Raw genomic sequence first — 6,000 nt, 5'->3', positions numbered from 1 at the left:
GTCTGATACAGCAAACACTTCATAATATGGACTTTACTGCTTTGATTGTGTTTTTATATTCTCCATTTTTATTAGGAATCATTTCTGAAATAAAAATATCTAAATCTAATCTAACAGGCTGAACATTGATGCTCTTCTGTCAATGACTCCATGATGATTTTAAATTTTAATAAACACACAATCCTCATATTTCAGTGCAGGATGTAGAGCAGAGTATATCAGTCAACTGGATCAGAGCTCATCAGCATTTTGAACTTAATATGCAGCCAACACACTTTAACACGTGTCTGAAACATATCAGGGAAAAATGGAAGACGAGAGAAGCTGCACATGGTTATCATCATTTATTTATTTATTTATTTGCCTGTCCCATTTGGATCTTTAGCTATCAGAATTGTTGTTTGAAGGCCGAGAAAGATGCCATGTTGGTCCATTTGATTGACCTTTATTATAATTGTGTATTTATTTTATTTTATTATCAGTTGTTACAGACGGGACAGACATGACTGGGGGAAAGGACAGGGAGAAGGAAAGAATGAAAGAAAGAGGGAGAGAAAGAAAAACAGAGGGGAGAAGAGATGATGAGAAAGGGGGGAAGGAACAAAAAGAAAAACAAACAAAACACCTGGATCACCTGTATGGAGAAAAAAAACAGAAGAGAAATCAAACAAAGAGCAACATAATAAATACATGTTATCATCATTTATTATTATTTTTATTTTTTGATTTTTGGTGGTAGAGCTTAAATTTTTTTTTTAAATATTTTATTTTAATTAAAATATTTTAATGAAAAACTTTGAATTTTTAAGCATTATTTTTTAAAATCTTTTTTAATCATTAACTCTGTTTCCCTGGGTCTTTTCTCATGTGTTTTGAATAACTCTTCTTTTTTTGGCAGCGGTACTGGTTTTATTTTGTTGTATTTATCCTCGACACCTTAAAGGCCGGTCCTTGAGAATATTGTAGGTCTGTGGCACAAAAAAGGTTGGGGACGCTGGTTTACAGGACTGACGGGACTCCAGGAAACACAAACAAAGTCAGTGTTTAAGTGGAGACTCATCAACAGACCCGGGCTATCTTTCCATCATCTGGATTCACGTACCCTAACGTTTGTAATCAGGATAAACTGTCACACAGAGTTTGTTATCAGTTCTCTAACCCAGGGTCTTCCCTGCACGCTTACATGAAAGGGGCGGAGTTTGGCAGGATTGAGAAAAAGATGCCAGCCAGCAGATTCGGATACAACACAACCCACAATGCACTGTTAGCACAATTTGAGTCTACAGCAGCGATAATGTGCAGAGTCTGCAGTGGCGGTACGCTGGACCTGACTTCCCTAAAGGAACCCCACATGACTCCACTCACTCACCTCTGGCAAGCAGAGTGTGTGATTCAGTTGAAACAGCCATCATGTCAGCTCTGCTGGGCACACTGGGCTGTCAGGTGTCCCTGTCCCTTTTTGCCTGGGCTCCAACAGACTTGAGAATCACCCCTGCAGGTTACATAGGAAATATATAAAACCTTTTCTGCTTCAGCAGAGGATCTTTGTCTCGCTGTTTATCACTACTACTGTAACTCGTGTTTTCTGAGAGGTTGCCATCAGTCTGTGAGCTGTACATCTGGACTGCACAGCAGTGGAAAGATCTTGTCCACTATCACTGAAGTGGTTCTGTGTTATCTTAACTGAAACACCTCTTCTGTTTCAAAATACATTTCTAATAAAATCATTTTTAACATTCATGAATGCAGATTATGACTGTAAAAGGAGAAACAACATTAGTGTTCCCATGTTCTTGTTATGGTGCGACTGGATGGCCTTTGAACCCTGGGGCATATACTACGAAGTGATTTCAGCATGCCCAGGTTTTCTTTCCATCATCTGGATTCACTTACACTAACAGTCGTGATCTGGATAACCGCTGGTTAGCAAAGTTAATTCAGGGTTTCTCATGCACCTTCACAAGGAAAGGGAGGTGTTGGCAGCATCTGACTAATCACAAAAAGGAAATTCACAGATAATATGACTTGTCTTGATGCCTAAAATGTTTTTATGCTTGATTCAATTTAGCTGTTAAGTGTCTTTTACTCTGCTGGTGCCGGTTAGGTTCCAGATTAGAGATCAGCAGGTATGAAATCACGACGTACTGACCAATCAATTCTCCAGAAAATAGTGTCACTATTCCTGGAAGATCCCTTTGACTTCTGTTGGGGGAAGAGAGGGTCTAAAGTTTCATTTTTGTCTAATGTCTTTGTGTTTCACTAATGAGCATCAGTAAGAAAAAAACGTGTTCTTAGATGCAACTTTTCTCCTTTGATGTTTTTTTTCTGTTGTCAGCAAACAACCACACGATCTGCGTTAATTCACTAACGGAGATTTGCCGCGTGGCGTTAACGTCATTTTAATGAGATTAACACTGACAGCACTAGTTTTAATATTTAATATATTTAAGCATTTAATTTTTAAATCTTTTTTTCATTTATGTATTTATTTTATTGTTATTTCACTTTCTTTGTCTGTTTATGTTTTTTTTTTTTTTACTATTATCTCAGTTTTTGTGATGGAAAGCACTTTATTCAACCATTTTGGTTTTAACGTACTCTATAAATAAAGTTGGATTGGATTGGACTAATATGATGAAAGCAAGCCCAAGCCTGAAATCGACTCCTGATCTTTGATCCGTCCTCACCTGGTCGTGAACGTGATGGTCAGCCAGGTATCCAGTTTACCTTTGAGTAGACTTGTAGTCAAGACCGCCTAATCCGAGACCAAGACAAGACCAAGACCGAGACCGAGACAAAAAAAGTCTTTAAACTGCAGCCAGATGCTATTCTATATACATATGCAGGACACCTTAAACTAGTTTTTTAATTAAGCAGCAAGGCAGAACAAAGTCGGGCCTGTATCAAGACACAGGGACTAAACCCCAATTCAACCAGACTCAGAACTGATCCGGAATTAAAACAGGACTACAACAGTAACCAAGACAGAACCAGAATCAGAACTAGATGATAGTAGCACTAAAAATCATCATAGACCTGCACTACACTTATTTTTTAATTCTACCAAAGTACAATATTTAGATTGAGAAAAGTTTATATAATTATTTAGCCTTGTTGTGCAAACAAGCCTGCATAACTTAATAAATATAGAATTTGAAAAGTAACAAATGGTATCTAAAAAGAAACACTAGGTACATGTTCTGATGAGTTTTGGCAAACAACCATTTGACTAACATGTGTGTCTCACCTGCTCTTGTTCATCTCTGTTCTGTCGTCATTCTCTCTCTCCCTCTCTGCTCCTCTCCCTCTCTGCTCCTCTCTCTCTCTCCCTCTCTGCTCCTCTCCCTCTCTGCTCCTCTCTCTCTCTCCCTCTCTGCTCCTCTCTCTCTCCCTCTCTGCTCCTCTCTCTCTCTCCCTCTCTGCTCCTCTCTCTCTCTCCCTCTCTGCTCCTCTCTCTCTCCCTCTCTGTTCCTCTCTCTCCCTCTCTGTTCCTCTCTCTCCCTCTCTATTCCTCTCTCTCCCTCTCTGCTCCTCTCTCTCCCTCTCTGCTCCTCTCTCTCTCTCCCTCTCTGCTCCTCTCTCTCTCCCTCTCTGTTCCTCTCTCTCCCTCTCTATTCCTCTCTCTCCCTCTCTGCTCCTCTCTCTCTCCCTCTTTGTGCTGACAAGCTAAACACCAACATCATCAACTATACAGTTGAAACCAGATATTTATGTACTCTTCAGATAAAAACACAAACACTTTTTTAATTGTAACATCAAATCAGACTAAATGTTTATTTTTTTAGATTGCTAAATATAAAAAACATATTTGTTAACTTTAAGAGTAAAGAGAGAAACTATCTGTATTTCTTAATTGCAAATGGCACCAAATTGTATTCAAACTGAGCCACACTTATGGAGCTCCACAATTCTTTTCCTGGTGTTTTGGTTGACATCTCTTGATTTTCCCATGTCACAGAAACAGGCTCTGTGTTTTGCCTTATATGCATCCACAGGTGTGCCACCAATTTACTCACATGGACTCTACTAACCTATCAGAAGCTTCTTCAGCTCAGAATGGAATCGTCTGGAGTTTCTTATTAATTAACAATAAACTTAGTGTACATGTACTCCTACATTTGATGAAAGTGATTAAAATAGACAGCTCCCTCTTTTTATTCCGACATTTCACTAATTCAAAAGATATTTCAACATTTATTTATCTAAAACAAAAGTTTACTCTAAATTGATGTTTAACAGTAAAAAAAAGTTTTTATGTTTTCTCCATAAAGTGTATGTAAATATCTGGTTTCAACTGTGAATATCCTGCTGTGTATTGAAATTCCTCCTGTTTTGCATAGATATACTGAACAACATCCAAAGCATAATATATAAAATAACATCTACCTGAGTTTTTTCTTTGAAAGAAGCTCCTTATGTCCATTGTTGTGTACATCAGTACACAACTGAAACCGATTTAGAGAGTTTGTTTAGCCGTGGAGGGAAACAACTGAAAATATGAAATGTAAGCTAAGACTCTCTAAAAAATCAGCATTGCTGTTCGGCTTTTTATTTATCCATTTGTTGATTCACTCGAAGAGCAAGTAACGCAACCAAGTGATCAGTTTGATATCAATCTTTTGTGATACACCGTCATATTTACATTATTAGTTCAGTATGAATGATTTGCTTTGGTACCTGGTCAAACTTAAGCTCTCCTCTGTCTGCTGCAAACTCGCAGGCAGCAGCTTCTCCCCCCTCGCTCACATGGGTGCTGTGCTCAGTCGCCTAGTGCCTGAGCTCGGATCATACCAAAATTAGGGGGAATTTACGACGGTGCGCTCTGTGCTTCGTGTGTTGTTCTTGTTTTATACAGTTGTCAGTCAGGCATCTAACTAACAAATTACACTCCAAAAGACCCCATGCTTCTGAAAAAATGACCCGGGCTTAAGCCCAGTAAGCCACCCCCCCGCTCCGCTGATGGTTGACTCCAAATCTCCCGAACACTATGTCGATTTGAGAACGCAGGACCGAAACAGCGAGACCAAGACAAGACCAAGACCAAAGTCCGTCGAGACCAAGACCGAGACCAAGACAAAAGTCCGTCGAGACCAAGACGAGACCAAGACCACGTAAAAGTGGTCTTGAGACCGGTCTCGAGACATCCAACTCTACCTTTGAGTGTCAGATTTAGGCAGATTTGATTGCTTCCGTTTCATGATGACAGATTTAAGTGAACTCCTCTGTCTCCATTCCCAGACTTCTACTTTTGAATAAACTTTCCTTTAACTTGCTCCGAGTGCTCTTTTGTCTGCATGGTGTAACTGCAGCCTGGCATGCTGAATAACCAGTGAGTGGACCTTCCAGAAATATGTGATTTTGGCTGTTGAAGTAGGTCAGTCACCTTTGAAGGGCTGAATATTTATTTCATTGAGCAATAATAAAAAGACTGTTATTATATTTTTAACATTATATGATTATATTCACAGTGATGCTTTGAGGAAGACTGCACTGTTTGTCCCAGAATAATCAAACTGCCATGAAATACATTCACTAATTTACTATTTGGAACTAACACACTATTAGTACATCTCAGAGACACCTTCTTTCTCACATGAAGAGTAACAGATTACATCTCTCACTGTGTCCGACCAAACAACTGCTGTGGAAAGTCAGTTATTAGCAGTTTTTTAACTACACCCGTAAATGAACGTTTGACTGAATGCTGATAAGTGAATACTGAGAAGTTAGGAGGAAATGTTTTCAAATTTTCCTCCAGAGAATCTGATTAAAATGTTTTTTGTGAGCAAGAATCAGTTTGATCAGTGACCTTTTTTCAGCCAGAAACCTTTAAGGTCACACATCCGCTGTAATATTATAATTTGCTGTTCTTTTTTTTAATACACCTTTGTAGAGAAGAAAAACATCTGGATGTCCTGATGCAAGATGCTTTTCTTTCCAAGCTCCTTACAGTGGCTTGCAAAAGTGTTTCGGCCCCCTTAAACTCTTCCACATTTTGTC

General features: G+C 38.9%; 1 long non-coding RNA gene across 1 annotated transcript; it reads right to left on the bottom strand.

The window, feature by feature from the left end:
• Positions 1-247: 247 nt before the first annotated feature.
• LOC146654645 (uncharacterized) lies at positions 248-2,757 on the bottom strand. Its single transcript, XR_014914759.1, has 3 exons — positions 2,688-2,757; positions 1,370-1,492; positions 248-634 (listed from the first exon to the last, which is right to left on the bottom strand). It is a non-coding gene; the product is annotated as an uncharacterized LOC146654645 (long non-coding RNA).
• Between the last annotated feature and the right edge of the window lie 3,243 nt (positions 2,758-6,000).

The sequence above is a fragment of the Rhamphochromis longiceps genome, linkage group LG14, assembly GCF_057381845.1.
Source record: "Rhamphochromis longiceps isolate RC_006_pf linkage group LG14, R_longiceps_female_GT1.1, whole genome shotgun sequence".
Lineage (NCBI taxonomy): Eukaryota > Metazoa > Chordata > Actinopteri > Cichliformes > Cichlidae > Rhamphochromis > Rhamphochromis longiceps.
The sequence above is the reverse complement of the archived record's forward strand: the minus strand, read 5'-3'. Positions and strand labels throughout refer to the sequence as shown.